The sequence below is a fragment of the Ambystoma mexicanum genome, chromosome 2p (assembly GCF_040938575.1).
Source record: "Ambystoma mexicanum isolate Mex_15411 chromosome 2p, UKY_AmexF1_1, whole genome shotgun sequence".
Taxonomy (NCBI): domain Eukaryota; kingdom Metazoa; phylum Chordata; class Amphibia; order Caudata; family Ambystomatidae; genus Ambystoma; species Ambystoma mexicanum.
The window spans coordinates 236,763,864-236,781,748 of record NC_090923.1 but is presented as its reverse complement, the minus strand read 5'-3'; positions in this window follow the sequence as shown (position 1 = coordinate 236,781,748).

Genomic DNA, 17,885 nt, shown 5'->3' with positions numbered 1-17,885 from the left:
AAACCAAAAAGCTCAGATCACAACTCATCTGAAAAGAGAGGATGCACAAACAATCCTTCTCTTGTCATGCGTCGACCCTCTGGAGCTCAATCCCAGTATCGGCTCGGAATGCCCTCACAATTCCCAATTTCGCAAATATCTCAAAATGTGGCTTTTTCAACAACACTTGATGATGTACTAATCCCAATGGACATACATACCGATGTGCAAACCTCAACTCACAGTACTGAGCTACTGTTAAAAGATGGTAGCCCAAATGCTGGCTAGCCACACCGTGCACAGCACTCTGCTGCTACCGAGCTATGTCCACTTTTTAAACAATAACAAAAAATAAAAATAAATAAATAGAATTATTGTGTGGTGTAATCGTTCCTTATGTCTTTGGGTTTCTTGAGGTTGATACTAAAAATGTTACTGAAGGCATGTTTTTAGTTTCTTGGGCTTGCAAGTTCCAGGGATGGTGAGCATTGAGTGCGAACAAGAAAAAGCATAAGGCAGCACAAGATGGGTGATAGACGGGTATGTTGAGGAGGCTTTGGGAGCATACAGATCAAGGGAGTGAGTAGAAGGAGCCTAGAACTTTGCTGGATTTAAAGACCGGACAAAGGAACTTGAAAAGTAGCTGATTGTGCATCGATATCCACTTATCGTGGTACATGGAGGTGTATGAGGATTGTGGGAGGTTGTAGATTGTGCAGTTGGAAATGTTCAATTGCTTGTTGAGAGGAGAACAAGTAATGAAACCCGGATCACCTGGGAGAACCTAAAGGCCTGGTTATCGAAATTCAACATGCTTTAATTCTCGAAATTAATCGGCATGGACAGATACCATGACCGCAGAATCACCAAGGTGCACCTGAAGCAACAGCAAGCAACAGTGATCTTGGCGGTCACAAGCCGGAAGATTGGGCTGACTTCTTGGAAGACTCCAAGGGTGAAGCTACAGGATCCACTTCGAATCAGCACAGATGCCCACTGCCCCAAGCTGTGGAAAACACCTGTGCTGAAGGCACAACCTTAGAGGTTATTTCAAGATTCCTCAGAGACTGAAAGCCTGTGATCACAGAAGCATATCCCTAGCATTGCCAGTTAGACAGTTGTGCTAGGTGTTCTATCCACTTTCAGTGGGATGCTTTGTGAAAACCTGCACACTGTGGTCCCACTGCTATAGATCTTATCTGCAGGAAGCCCTCGTCAGCAGAAAGAGTGATCTATAAATACACTCGAGCGAATCTAACTAACGTACCATCTTGGAGAGAAGTTGAATCTCCAAACCTGCCAACGTCAACAACGAGAATGAATTCTTTCAATACACCATTCTGGAGAGAGGCAGAATCCTCTTACATGACGGTGTCGTCATCAAGAACTGATTACTCTTAACCATCAACGAAGAAGACCACTGCCACACTGACCCTCTGTACTTGGAACTCCGGAGGGTCCTCTGACGTCTTCCGTGCAAATACGGACGACCTCTGGAAACATATCATCTGTCTGCAAGAGACATGGATGGATACTTTGCCTGGATGCGATGGTTATATCGTTTCTATGAACCCAGCAATAACACGAAAAATAGGACGCCCGTCTTCTGGTCTCCTTACCCTGATTAAAATCGAAGAAAATATACGTCTGGTGGATAGCATCAATATTTCTCCTTGGATCCAACAAACCGTTATAGAAATTCTATCCACTAGCACGATTGAAGGATGCGAACATCGAGGAACCCCTCAGACGTTAGCGATATTTAATCTCTATTGGAACCAGGCAGCGATTGAAACAGACAACTTTATAGACATGCTGTTCTCTGCGATAGATAATCTTGTTTTGGAACTTAAGGAGATCGAAATAATAGTTAGTGGAGATCTCAATATTCATTTATTCGACAAGCAGGGTAGACTTAAGGACAAAGCACAATTATCAGCGAGTGCAAGGATTTGGACCAAGGAAACCACCACGAGGCAGCTTAACTGCACCTACAAGTTGAAATCCAGTGCTACATCTTTTACTTGGATGAATGGAAAACAAGTAGAAATTCTAGATTATATATACATCTCGGCAAATCTAGTCCCTAAATTACAAGCTCAAGCGAATACAAGTTCTGTTAATAGTGACCATCATATTATCAGCATCACCCTGAAAGTGCCGTATAGTACAGGAGATAAAATCAACTTACCTCCGTTGGAAATCAACATGGCAGGCACTAGACTGCGTATCAATGACAATGAAATGGGGAAAATATTAACACCATATCTGTCCAACACACAGACTGGCGGAAAACTAATAAACTATGAGTGGATTCTGACTCCCTTTCTGCGGAAGACTCACAACCAACTCTGCAATAAGAACATCCATACTCACGCATACAATCCCCAACTCAGAGAAAAGAAAAAAGAAATGCAGAGAAAGAGATTGGAACTTAAAATAAGGAAATGTCCGAACATAGAAAATGAGATCCGCAAAGTCAAACAGCGATACAGAAATTGGACAAAGAATGCAAAAGCTTTACTCGCGCAACATGATGCAGAAGCCATGCTAGCACAATTGAAAACGCATAACACGAGAGGACTGTGGAATCTTCTAAATCCACAAACAGACACGCACCATAATATCATTCAAGGGATTTCTGAAGGTGCATGGATTAGTCACTATGAGTGGATTTATAAACTGACCACGAGTAAACAGCTAATTGGTCTAGATCAGAGAGAAACGTCCCCATGGACAAATGCCTGGGCATTCGAATCCATCATCACAATAATAAAAAAGCTGAATACATCAAGAGTGCTTGGCCCCGATGGCCTGAGCAATGTCATCATAAAAAAATATCCTGAGGACTGGGCCAGATTTTGCTTACATCTCTTCACCACGATTGAATGCTGGAAACAAATTCCGCTTACCTGGACGAAAGCCATGTTGATACCCATATATAAAGCAGGGGACAGAAAATTGCCATCGAACTATAGACCGATCGCCCTTTTAGATCCGATTGGAAAAATGTTCGCAACTCTGCTGCTTAACAACCTTAACATATGGATCAAAGAAAGTAAAAAAATTGACATTAGACAAACTGGATTCACAAAAGGTACGGGAACACATGTAAACCTCATGATTCTGAATCTATTGAAACATGAAGCGATGGCTAACAACTACAACATTTACGCAGCATTCATTGACTTGCATATGGCTTTCGATATGGTGAATAGATCCACCCTATGGGAAAAACTCAAAAAGTGGAATTGCCCATTGACGGTACTGGAGCCAATTATCCAACTATACAACAACACAACATTTAGAATTAGACTATCTCAACAAGGCGATTTATCGGCACCTATCAACGCAGAGAATGGTCTTAAAAAAGGTTGCCCTCTTGCTGCAACACTTTTTAAGCTCTACACTACAGATCTACCTGATGCTCCTCGCTTTTTTGGGTATATCCACCTAAATTGAACAACCATCTAATTCACCATCTAATGTATGCAGATGATATCGTCATCTTGGACAAAACTGAGATAGGGCTCCAAAGAAGCTTAGGGGAGCTTGCAAAATACATGAGTGAAAATAAATTAGAGATAAATGTTGATAAAACAAAAATTTTGGAATTGACGCAAAGAAAGTCCAAAAAAAAGACTTCCAATTCTACATGAACGACAAAAAATTGAGCAAAGTGTCATCAATAAAATATCTGGGTCTCCTAGTGAACCAATCGCAAGTAGAAATACCCTGGACAAATCATTTAAGAGCTAAAACTTTGTCATTGGCAAGACAAGGCTTACTCCTACATAGAAAATGTGGTCAATTTTCGTTAAAACCGATTGTCATTTTCTATCGACAAAAAGTGACGCCCATTTTAACCTATGGCAATGAGACACTGATAAACCTTGACCAATCTATTTGGGACCGTCTAGAGGGTCTGTTCTGGTGGAAAATATTGGCTCTACCAAAATCCTTTCCAATCATCAGAATTAGACATGAGGTTGCTTTGCAATCCCTGCGCTCAATAGTTGAGTGGAAAAAAGTTGAATTATACAGAAAGATGATTAATGAGGAAGACATCCCAGCATATCGAGTCTTTGAAGAAAGGAATATCACAGTCGCCAATACAGTCCTAGCAACGTGGAAAAACTCATTGAGTCCCATAATGGCTACAAACTCCATATCCCTTGAGATGTTAATGAAGCGACCGCAATACGCAAAAAAAAGTATACAGCGAAATGATTGGATTCGTACGATGGCTGGAAAATCCCAATACCAGATGAATTTGTCATGTGAGATAGACATTCGTGCAATGAATGAACTGCCGTCTTATCTCAAACAATTTCCGGATAGGAAAATCAGGGACCTATTTTTAAGATTACGTTTGAATCTATTACCCACACGAGAACTCATGGCAAAAAACAGACAAATTTCGAAAGAAGCAGCTTTCTGTAGATTTTGTGAGAACAAACTGATGGTGGAGAATCTACATCACATCATTATGATCTGCCCTGTGCTTACGGATAAGAGAAATTGGTTCCGAGAAATGATATCTTCGAAGGGGCCTGAGCTAGATAGCAGTGATAGATGGAACCTCATCCTGTCAGGGAACAATAGGAGTCTGACAACAACCATCGTTCAATTTTGGAACCATATTGTCTCCATACAAACTTTGGGGGCAGAGGGCAACCTGATCTTATAGCAGGAAGCTCGCTACCTTCCTGATACACTTTATCGAATACGGAAGACGGGTGGTTTTGAATTCTCGGAGGGAAAAAGGTGATGTTGCGTCGTCGAATCATTGACTATTTAGATGAAATTCTGAAGGACCACACTGAAACTGTTCCCTGAAAAATCAAAATCTAGAAGTGTAATGAATGAAATATTGTTTTCAAATTAAAGTTTGTAAATCAAACTATAAAATTACAATAAAAAAAAAATAGATCTTATTCTCATTCATGTACCATGCACAGGCCATTAAATTGTGGCCTCACATCCTGTCACTAAAGGCCCCACCCTCACGTTCGAGCAGTAAAGTAGGCAACCACTCTCTTTTGCATTGGTGGCCCATGCCATTCTAGCCCTATAGCTGAATGAGAATGTGCCCAAACAAGTCGTCAGAGGCCCAAACACTGCACTGAAAATGTGTTCCACGTAACACATCCTCCTGCAGAGAGGTGCATTCTCGCCAAGTGGTTAGGTTGGAATATTGTAGATGTAATGTGATAGAAAGATACCTTAAGCAACGTAATTCGCTTAACAGTTTCAAAATACCCCACCCACTATCGAATGGATTGAATAATACTCCAAGTCAGGGATCTGCAACCTTTGTCTCTTCAGATGGGTGTGGTGGGCTTTGTAGTGTGAAACATGTGGAGAGCTGCAGTTTGGAGACAGGGTCGGATTGGCCCCTCTACCTTTTGGCCCGTGGCCGGACGGAAATCGTCCCTGGGAAGTGGGGGCCGGTTTCTACCTGGGCCGGTTTTGAAGAAAAAAAAAGAAAAATGTTTTTTTTTTTTGCAAAACCATATTTTTCCATATTTTTCGTAGTGTACTTAGGAACAATGCTATTTGATGCCACTTCCTGTTTTGTCAATGGGTGAAAGGTCATGTTTCATGCTTCTTGGGATGTCACGTTGGGGTGGGGTCAAATGACATCACTTCCGTTGATGTCATCAGAGGTCAAGGTTCGTGAGGCGAGGGGTGGGCCACTTTTTTGAGGCGAGGGGTGGGCCACTTTTTTTGGGTATCCGGGCCTATTTCTTGTCCCAGTCCGACCCTGTTTGGAGACCCCGGCCCTAGGTAAACATGGTTTTAGCGAAAGTCCATTCATAACCACAGCTTAAGGCCTTTACCGCTGCAGACAACAAAAGTCTTACTAGAAATGGTTCTGCCGAGTCCCTGAGGAGTGTCTGTCGCACGCATCCCATGACAAATAGTAGTGTAGAACTGACAGTGCTCAAAGAGAGCTCTATGACAGACACCGACCATGCATCTTCTCTCTGGCGATGGATGCGCTTACAGCTCATTGTGCATGTTGGTGGCGTGCACTCATCACAACCTATGCACAATGCTGATCCTTCAATTCAACTGCATCTCAAAAAGGAATGACAGTAAAATTCGCAATATGAGGAACATGCACAATTTACATGAACAATGAAACAATGGGTATAAAGTATGAACATCCGCCTCTTTTCCATCAATTATATCATCTGTGCAATGCATTTTAATTGCTTCTTTTTTTACTTTCTACACGAAAGGCATTTTCATTGTCAGACACTCATACATAGAACATAATTTTTCTCAGACATAAAAAGGAACAGTATTAACTTTTCAGACAATTGTTTGTCCATTGTAAAATTGTTCCCTCTGTTAAATAAACTAATTGGACCCCTGCACCCTCTCTTACTCTCTTGATACATCTCTCTAATGCCCCTCTTCACTCACATCCTACTGTTAGGTTGACAACTAATATTGCATGATGATGTCCGTTACATCACCACAAACCTCAAATAAAAGGTGCGCATTGCGCACGCACGAGGCAGACATCACTTCACTAATGTCTGTGTGTGTTTATTGATGTATGCGAAACAGGGGTGTTGCTAGGTCTTGAAATGATCCGGGGCTGCGCTAATGTCAGGACTGTCGTGACTCAGGGCTAGCTAGCCTGTTGGTTGTAGCCACTGAGCTTCTATCTGGGGCTACAACCAAAAGACCTGGGACTATAGAACCCCTAGTCACCCCCTAGCAATCCTTCTGGCGCCAGTAACACATTTAGCTTCACTTTTACCAAATTGGGCAATAACGCAGCTCGGTTAGATTTTCACTAGTAACGCCATAATGCATATGCATAGAGGCATATGTAAGTTTAAATTCCAAAAGTGATGCAGGAATACAATGCACAATCTGACTTCCTCTTTGATGACATGTGAGAGCTGTTAAACCTATGTATCACCCACCCACATGTTCATTCCCGCCCCCCTTTTTGTTTTCCCATCATTTACGATAGATTGCCTTAACAAGTTATTAAACGTTGTTGACAGTTTTGGTGGCTCGGCTGATAGACCGAGCATTTTGGAGTATTCTGTAACATTATGTCCTAAGTGCAAGTCTGTCTATGCCAACTGTTGCCAAAATGTGAAAATTGAATAAAGATGTGTGTGAAAATAACAAATCATCAACACATAAATAAATAAATACATTGGGCCTCATTATAATTTTGGCGGTAGCCTTGCCGGTAAAACCGGCAGGCTGCCGCCAAACTTCCGAAAATTAAAGTAAAGGCTTTTTCTAGTGCGGCATTCTGACCCCCGCTTAGTCATCAAATCGTCCACAATAATAATATCCACCACGCTCGGCGGTAATAAACGGTCGTCGTTGAGACTCTCAGGCATCCCTCCTACAAACCGAAGGTGTTTAAACTAAACTGCTGTTGCAGGGTGTTGTAAAGAGTTTGCAGGCAGCTGTAAAACCAAATAATATTTTCAGGGGCATGTGATATCACGATGTGGGCATTTTCTAAACGTTTTTTGACAAATTGACTCTTGCCACAGCGAAAAGGACCTGCCAGCAAACACGTGAAAGTGTGTTGTAGCCTGGTACCCATAATGACAAATACTATGCACAGATATCCAAGTATGAGCCTCTCAGTGATTTTTAAATCAAATTGAATGGCGCAGCTTTGAAGCTTCTAAAAGTTGATAAAACAAACATTACTATGGCTGTGCGCTTCTACCTGGCGTTTAAGCGAAACTTACACCAAATTGAAAATAAAATGGCTGTAAATAAAAAACATGATGCAATGTACATCTTGAAAACTGTATAAAACACATACAATATATATCGCACACAACATAGCTTTAGAAGTTATAATGAATCCTTCAGCATATAGCGCCCCAGCCCAACGCACCTGTAATAAACCCTGTGTTAGCATTTGCCAGGCATTCCACCGGTTTTCAGAAATAAGAGAAAAATGTGGGGTGTTGGAGCCATGGGCCCCTTTGGATGAAACAAAGGAACAACTCCATGTTATGGGCCCCCAGACACTCCTTGGGCCCCGATGGGTGAACCAGAAACAACTTTGATCCTAGGGGCCCCCAGACTTTCATCAGGCCTGATGGGCGAATCAGAAACAACTTTGATCCTAGGAGCCCCCAGACACTCCTTGGCCCCCAATGGGTGAACCAGAAACAACTTTGATCCTAGGGACCCCCCAAGACATACCTTGGGGCCCGCCCTCGGGATGAATCAAAAACAGTTCTCTACCCTCTGTGGCGGTGTTTGTCAAAACTCTGTGATCGATGTCATGGTAGCAGCAGCTCCTCCGGCGTACAACCCCTGCTGATGACAAAGCAATAGCAGCCATGCAGACCAAAGTGAGCTCTGATGATTAATTTACAAAATAACTCTGCGGTGCCTGTCCCACATACACTTCATTGGGTGTACCAAACACACCAGACCCAAGCGGGCCTAGTGTTGAATTTACAAAAGAACTCTGCAGCGTTGAATCCCCAAATCCCACGACCCTTGCTGATGCTGTAACAAAAGAGGGTACCCCATTCCGGTGTCGTTGAAACATTCAAAAAGTGTTGATCCGTGCAAGACAGACCCCATCCCAGCGCTCTCAAAAGCCCTAGTAGAAACAGTTCACATCATTTCATTCACCCCGTGACATCTAAGATTTGTTGAACTGTCTTCCAAAAGCACCATCCCCGCTCCATCCTGCTTCCATAATTAGCTGAATCAGTCGCTCCACAATCCACATCCAGAGATTGCGATGCCTGTGCCATCCGGGTGATGTAGGCCATTTCTCTAAAAACAGAGAAATATAGAAACAGCGGCTTATAATGTTAGTGTTTATACCCAAAGTCAGAATATAAGATCCTGAATCTCGGCAGATTAAAATGTTTCAACTGCTTGTGTGATCTGTGACACATTTACAAACCAAACATTCTTTTATAAAAGGCGCAGTTATATGACACACAGTTAAGAAAACAACACAATAGCGACTATGTAACCATCAGGCATAGTGTCGACATTTGGACCGGTAGGGATAGCTACGGGTTCGCTGCTGCAATTGCGCGGATGTCCCTAATGGACCAAACAGCTGCCCTGTCCCTATCGGTCCAAATGGATGCACTGCCCCTAACAGTCCAAATGTGATCTCCAGCAAATTTTAATATTTAACACACATTATTACGTATCTAACGCACATTTGTGTTTCAAAAATGGACACACACACACTCACACAAAGACACACACACACTCTTTGCTGGCATTTGTGATTGTAATAATACACATGAACACAACTTTCTGCAGTATGTGCTTAACATGCTGAGCTATCCTCTGAACCATCACCATGCATGAGTGTATCAAAATGTATTTCAACTTTGGCTATTGGAAATGTTCAATACAACCCAGCAGAAATGTGAGTTGGGATCGCTTGATCAGCGCATAATTGACAACAGCCGTGCGATAGTGTTAGAGCTGCAGCAGCTAGCAGTACAACATCTAGCCGTGTTTTATTTAAGTTGGTGAACAATGCAAACTGACTTTTTAGCACTGACGGCTCTGTAGTTTAAACACCCCATACCAGAAATTGCTAAAGCTCTCAAAAGCCAAGCTTTCAAATACTGCATCGCTTAACTGAAGTAGAGCGCTGTGAACTAACTTGCAAATAAATAAATAATTATCTCACACCTGTTGCTTGCAACAAAATAGAAGGGCCCTCATTACGAGTATGGAGGCAGCCATGGTGCTATTAGCACCATGGCTGCCTCCATACTGGGCTCCATACTGGGCTCCTGCAATGAGGAATTACCGGGTCTTTCCGACATTGAAAGACCCGGTAATTCCTCCTTGCAGGAACTCATCCCCATTCCCATTTGAGCCCCCATAGGGTTCAATGGGAATGGGGAGGGAGCTAATAACGGCACCATTAAAAATGGCCCGTTATTAGCTCCCTCTTCCCCTCACGGGACCCGCTAAGGATGCTTGGTTTTACCAGGCGTCCTTAGCGGGTCCCGCAATTGGAACCTCGTAATCGGCGCTCCCGTAATGAAGGGTGCCGGTCCCGTACTGGCACCCTTCAATACGGGACCGCCAGGGTTATAATGAGGCCCAAGGTATTTGGTTAGTGGTTGGTAATTAACTCTGTCCCCGCACAAAAGCCTCTAAGAGCCTAGAACATTGCTAGGCCTGCAGAGAAACACATGTCTTTACATTACAAATGGCATGCTCTTTGTCTGTAGCTATCTTTCACACAGTGGGGAGCTGTCAATACAGCTTGACTAGGCCTAACACTGCCATTTCACTTTTTAAAAGCACAATGCACTGCTGTCAGAAACACCTTTTGAAAAATATATGCAAGCCCCTTCCTCAGGCAATGTCGCTTACCTTATTCACACTGTGTTATTCAACTCCTTGAATTCAAGGTAAGATAAGCTGGGCCTTGGGCGGTCTCTTCCTGCTCCGGTCGAGATATCTGCCTTCAGAGTAGATTTCCAAAGGTCTCCGGCGCCAGCTCTCTTCTGCTCACCGATGCTGAGAGCTGCGCCTGGATGGGGCTGTCCGTGTTAGCTATTCACCTTCGCAGGGGTGGCTGCACCTCACACATCCAGTTGTACAAGCCCGGCACTGTAACAATGGTTCAGGGGAACCCTCATTTATAGAACAAGTTACACATTTATGTAGAAGGGGCTTTGTAGTTCTTTTTCCCCTTGTGTCACTCAGCTGACACCATTAGCGCTACATCATTTAAAAGTCCCACATTGTCTCCTTAGATTGTGTGAGAACGCAATACGGAGCCCTGGATCTCTTGACATTGCTAATTTGTCACACATAGTCTAATAGCTATGTAACATTCTGTGTTTATCCGGAAATGTGCACGTGCAGGGGCCTGAGACATTATCATGAATGGTCCATCATTTTAAATGTTTGATATTATCTCTTTAGATAGTGTGAGCCAACGATAATTAACGCTGGGTCTCTTGACAGGGTCATTTCATCACACCTAATTAAAATACTTGCTTAAAGCCCCCCGGGGCATAACCAGAGCCCAGAATCACCGTCTGTCCTCTCAGCCCTGGATCTCTTGACATTGCCAATTTATCCCACGTATTATAATAGCTATTTAAAGTTCTGGGTTTATCAGGAGATGTGCACTTGTGGGAACCTGGGGCATTATCATGAAGGCCCCATCATTTTAAATGTTTGATATTATCTCTTTAAATCGTGTGAGCCCAAAATACTCAGCCCTGTGTCTCACGATAGTGTCATTTTGTCATACCTAATTAAAATACTTGGTCAAACCCCTGGGCATAACAAGAGCCCCAATCCACGGGCTGTCCCCTGTCTTCTAAGCTCAAACACTGCGGTGGGCAGTGCGCTGTCTTCCAGCTCAGCACACATGCATTTAATTAAGCCTTTAAGCCGAGTGATGGAGAGAGACTGGATACAAACTATAGACGAAGCTCCGTTAGTAAAATCAATGAAGAATGGCCCAAACAATCCAGTAAAAATGTATGAAGCGAGAGCTTATCTATGGAAGTGTCCCTCCAAGAAGCTTTGTGAAAATTTTATGCGGCTCTGCCTAAATATCTTATACACAAATGAGATATTAGAGAGGCGAAAACAAGTTAACACCAGCCTCTGCTGATTCTGCTGCCAACCAGATGCAATTGAAACCTTAAAGCACCTGCTCCTAACCTGTAGAGGGGTGGATGAAACTCGCACTCGTCATCTGGGGCATCTATTTGGCAAATTTGACTTTGTGGACTAAGAGGGGAAATGGAACAATTTGATGAGCGGAGAGAACATCAAATGGACCACCGCAGTAACAGAGTTTTACGAAAGCCTATTGAACCGCCGGAATTAGGGCAAAGTAAATAGTGCAACTGGAGTTGGTGGTACTCTGAAGAACAAAAACTCCCTCTCCGCCTAGTCCTTCCCAATACCCCCCCCCTCTTCTAGCAACAGAGGCTGGCAGGATTTGGATTTTTCTTTTTCTTTTTAACACTCAGGAATAACCTTGTAAAAATTGTTTCTTGTTAAATAATTAAATCAAGTAATAAAAAAAAAATAATAAATTAAGTCTTTTACAAAACACTCCAAATTTTTATTTTTAAATGAGGGAAATGCAATACCCACAGCTGCGCATAGGCCTTTGATTTTGGTTGTGTTCAAGAAATGGGGAAATATCTCCCAGTCGGTGTGTGTATGTGTAACCCCTGCTAGCTACACAACTGTACTGCCTGCGAGTGTAGCAAACATTTTTTCAGAGCAGGCTATTCTCATATATTGAATTTGTTTAGACTATAGTAGGACATAAATCTCTCTCCCACACACACACATGAGTTTTCACATATTATTTAAAACAAAATATCACATACACTATAAACAATGTTTCTGAAACCTTAACTCATCCTTAACTCACCCTAAACTCACCCTTTTGTTTAAGACTGTTGTTAATGAGTTGATGTGTTATTGTGTCAATAGTGCTGTTGTTTTGTTGGTAAGTTTCTGTTATATTCATTTATTTGTACTTATTAAACGTTCACATTAATTGTAGTTCGCAGCAAAATGTTTTATGAAGAAAGTTGTAAAAATACATGTTGTTGAGAGATAGCCATTTTAATGATCTTGGGTGTATACTTTGAGGTCATATATTTTGAGGGGTATATTGTTAGTAATAATTTAAATGGTGATGAGTGGAATTCCTGAGGGCAATAAAGGAATTCTTCCTGCACTGGTGTCTTTGACGGCCAAACTTGAAAAGTAATTCCTCCCTGTAATTGTATTTGGATATTCCTTGTAAGAAATATGTGAAGACCTTGATGGTTAAATTTAGTTTCCGGAATACTACCTGTTCAACAATTTACCTCTCGTTGGAATGTAGATCAGTAAGACAAGTGTAAAAATGGTATGACGTGGATAGAGGATGTACAGCTCTTTCTTTGTATCTGCCCATTACGTATCAATCAAAAGAGGTCCTACTTAAGAAGACAACTGTTTATAGGTAACAATATAAGAATTGTTAACAAGGCTTATAGGCTTTTGAAAACGACTATGAGTGAAAAGTGCTTTACTGAAATCATGAGTTATTTAAGGGCTGCACGGTCATTACCAATGACATTTTTAAACTTGATTGCATGATTTCATTATGAAGTATTAAGCTAATTTTAACTTTTGAATTGTTTAGCTATACATCTATGGAATGTTAATGATTGTTGTATGTCATTTTTGTATGGCTTTGCCGAAAGAAAAAACAATGATGATAAACTTGACAGCTGTGGGTTTTTAAACATATCTGTCTCTACTTTCCTGTCCACAACAAATAATGTTTTCTAACATGATTAATGGTGATAATATGTACTCTTTACCATTTACTTAAGGTTTCATTTAGTATACAAAATGATAAAATATTTCCTGTGAAACTGTTGTTCTCATCCATGAACATTTTGTGTGCAACTGAGCTGGCCAAATTCGAGCAATGTTTGTACACCTAAAATATGCAAACGGGCCAGTGTTTTGGCCCTGTCAAGGGGGGACAGAACCTGACCACTAGAACCTCTTCCTGGTGCCTGAGTGTGGCCAGGCCTCCTCCCAGCCCCTCATTACCTTGCTTGATGGCGTCATGGTGGCCGGAGCAGGCATAGGCACCCAGGAAGTCACCAGATGCTGAGACTGTGCCGCAGCAGTGTGCGCTAAGGTGCAGGGAGCGGCAGGTGCATCAACACCGGATAGCTAGGCGATGCCGGTCTGATAACAGGAGTACCACGGGACACAACAGCGCAATGGGATTTGGTGGCCATAACTACACCGGCCACAGCTAAGGGAGAAGACCGGGGCTCCAGCTGGCTGTGCCAGCTTGAGCCTGTGAAAATGGAATATCCCCCACTAATCCAACCTGGTACTTTTGTATTAAATAAAGACCTCTAGGAAAGGTCTTTAGAATCACTAACCCACTAGGGGAGCAAGGAATATCAGTTGCTATGGGACACATGGGATCCAGGTAAAAAGAGGACAGGACTGCCTGGAGAAAGAGGGCAAGGGTTACAAGATTTTATGAAGTATTCAGCCTCCCAAAGTCCTTCCTAGTCACACAGCCAGGAAGGCAGGCAAGTGATTGAACAAGGCAAGTGACCAATCCTGGCGAGGGTATTTAAGGAGGTGTTTGTGAGTGTGCAGTGTGTTTAGTTGGGTGAGGACATGAGGTGGGGGAGGACGTCTGAGAGACCTAAGTAGGCAAGAGCAAAAGGAGCACAGAGGCTATTGGATAGAGGGGTTCGGCTGCCACGTTCTTTGAATCCTGGAATGTGTTGTGCTCTTACTTCAGATTTTAACTTGAGCAGGCTTGTTGTCAACTCCCTCAGCAACCTTAGTACCCTGAAATTGGTGGACGTCTCCTGATTTATGATTTGCACTACTGCCAGGTTATCTGACCAGAGAATTAACCTTTTATTCACCAATGACTGCTCCCATAGCCTGAAAGCCACTACAATAGGGAAAATCTCCAGCAAAGTGATGTCTCTGGTAAAGCCCACCAGATACCATGCCGCCAGCCATGCCTGCCTGCAGCACGTGTTCCCTAGAATTGCCCCAAATCCATGGAAGCCTGAAATGTCAGTAAAAAGTCTCAGTTTCTCGCTACTAGCCCACTGCTCCCGCCAAAGAAGAACCCCATTGAAATCATCCAGGAAGCCCTCCCACATCTTGAGGTCCTCTTTTAGCTGCGCTCCCAGCCGCACATGCTGAGAAGTATGTTGCAGCCCTACAGTTTTTAGTTCAATGCTCCTGGTGAACACCTTTCCCGCTGGAATCACCTAACCGGCGAAAGTGACCTTACTTCTGCCCCTCAAATCCTTGATATTTTCTTTAAGTTTGTCCACTTTGTCCCTCTGCAGTCTTGACGTCCCCTCCACTTCCCAGGAATGTCAGCTTTGTGATTGGACCCACTGTCTTAACCTTCACCAGGGGAACCCCCATCTCCTGCATCAATAACTGAAACCTGACCATTAGAGTGCCACATTCATCTGTACATTCCTTCCCAATGAACAAAAAGTCCTTGGGGTAGTGCATTACTACCACACCCCGGCTGTCTGCTTAAGTGCATACTCTAGAAAAAGAGCTAAACTTTTTGAAATAAGCACACATAATTGTGCAACCCATTGGCAAGCATCTGTCATAATAGTAAGAGCCCTTGACCTTCAAGCCTAGCAAATGGTAGCTCTCCTTGTTAATCAGCAAAAGCCTAAAGGCTGACTCAGTATCTGCTTTCGCCATCAGTGAGCCTCTCACCGTGGCTCTTACTAGCTCCACCGCATCATCAAAGGAAACAATAGTAACCCTACACCTCTTTTACTCTATGCCATAATTTACTGATAAACCTTCAGGGAAGGACATGTCCGATAGCACAGCGAGTACAGTGCTCGCTTTGACATCTGTGCAGAGCCTGCTGACGCAGGTCCGAATCCTGGCAGGGCCAAATTGAGCCTTTTATCTTTCCAAGGTCGATAAATGAGCACCACACACTGTGGGTAATAAGCAGCGCTCAAATTCCTCAGGGTTCGTAGTGCTCTATAAATTCTAAATTATCATTATTATTATTATTTAGGTGTTGGATGAGGCGGAACTGCCCTTCTTTTTTCTTGGGAGCCAAGCCCAAAGGAGATACCACAAAGCTCTCCAACGGGGGGCGGTAATGAAGGGACGAGCCACCCTTCCCAGCCTAATCTCTTTGACAATTTTTTGCTCTACTAGTCCTGGCATCTTCAAGGCTGCTTTTAGATTGTCTGCTTCCCTTCTCCCCATTGTGCCACTGTAAGGGATCACAAACCCCCACCAGAAACCTTCCCAAAGCAGCTTTGCATCTGCACTATTATGGTATATTTAGGAATGGGATCATTCTGGCGAGGTGTATGGGAGTGGGCAGTGGGGTTTCAATTACGCTTAGCACTCTCTTACGGTTTTGCGATACTGCTCTTTTTCCCCATCGCAAGACGTTGTGCTGTGATTACCTGCACATTTGCCACATGCTTGCTTGAATTTGCAGATTTTGCCAAAGGGGCAATATCCTTGCTGATCTTCCAGCAATTTGCTTGCTCCCCCTGTTGGTAACTGGGTCTACTATTCCAGGAGGAGCACCCGTGAAAGGATCCTCTCCTCCTGTCCCCATAAGACCATCTCTCCTTTTTATAATAAGGCTTCTCGCCCTGTGCCTTATCCCTCATTTTCCTTGCTGATACCATTTCTCAATGTAACCTGTCACATCCACCTCATCACATGATATCGCAGACCAAATTTGCATCTTTAGCCTAAAACCCCTATCATATTTCAGCCGAACCTCGTTGCCATAGGTCAGATAAGCGGTATGGATGTATTGCTCATTTGCGAATAACGCACCGGAATCCTGTGGAAACATTTCATAATGGATGCTAACATCCTGAATGCCGCTAACCAATTGTGAATGGTCTCTTCTTTCTTGACTCGCTCTCTATCCTTCTTCTCCCTTTCTTTCTCTGAGATTTGCTGTACGTCATGCCCCACTGGTTCTATATCTAGCAAGGTAAAAATGTCAATGTACTCCTTCTGCCAAATCCTCTCCTTGTATGCAATAGGAATGCGTCATACTTATGAGTTACCCGCCACCCGCACTGGTGCAAAGCCCAGCATCCCTCTCCCATACTGTGTACCATTACCCTACAACGTACCTTGCCCCTGAATGCCCGCCGGCATTATGGATGCCTGCTGGAGCTGGCTGACCCCCCCCAAGAGAAATTTCCCTGGGCAATGTGGCGGCCTGGCCCCAAATGCAGGGCTCCTGGCCCCCTCAAGGCCACTCGGCCTCTGCACTTCCCCTTGCTGGTGAACTGCCTCAGCATTCCTACCCACTTGATTAAATGCATTGACATTCCCACACAACATTAGACCATTCCCACTATTGCCCCATGCTTGCAAGCACTGCATAACCATACCTTTAACTTGTTCCAAGGATGCAGGTCCCTCTGATGCCACTGCCGGCCTGCTGGCTGCATGCGTGCTGGGTGCATTGCCTCTGTAGGCAAACCCGCCGGATTGGCAACAGGCCCCTGCTTTTTCCTTGCCTTATTTTCCCCCAGCTACTTTCTGTTTACTGGCTGCTTCTGTCCGTTGCCTCTTCGCCTTTGCCTTTGCGGTCAATGTCCTTCTCCTTTTGGATACCAGCTCTTCCTCCTCAATGGGCCCAGATTCCTCTTCCTCAATGGCCAAAAGCTCTTGCCTAGCCTCTTCTTCTGTGTTAGTTGGAAATAACACTGGGGACTGCGACCTGTTGCTTGGCCCAGCCACTTCACCATCAAGCTGCATCGCTACCTTCTGCAGCCAATTCGGCCCGTGCCTGGCAGCTGCCATCCATGCCATCTGGATGAATTACTCCATGTCTTTATCAGGGCAGCTTGACCCTGGTGTGCTCCCTCCTGGTGTGGCCATCCTGGCCTGTTGCAGTGGCCTTTGCGGCACTCGCACTGCTCTGAAGGCCTGCAGCGGCCCTCAAGGTACACACACTGCGTTGGCTTGTTCCAGTCCAGTTCTGTTGTCCCCTCACAGTGCAATTAGCATGCGCAGCTCTGTCGCCCCACCAGCGGCCCTTAAGGCACATGTACTGCGTGGAGTTGTTGCACTTTCTTTCTGAACTTCCCTACGTGCTGTTCGCTGGCTAAAGCCATTTGGCCTGTAAATGAGCAAATATTTGCTGCCTTTGTTATAAACTACTCTAATCTTTCACCGTTGTGGCCTAGAGTGATTAGAAACTTGAAACTTGAAAAGGCTTGCTCCCCTTTGTGCCGGCTCTCCCTTCTTCCATTTACTCTACTGCATGCTTCCGCTCACCGCCATGGCCCCTGTTCTCCTGCGCAACAAAGTCGTTCACCACTCGCGGCCCG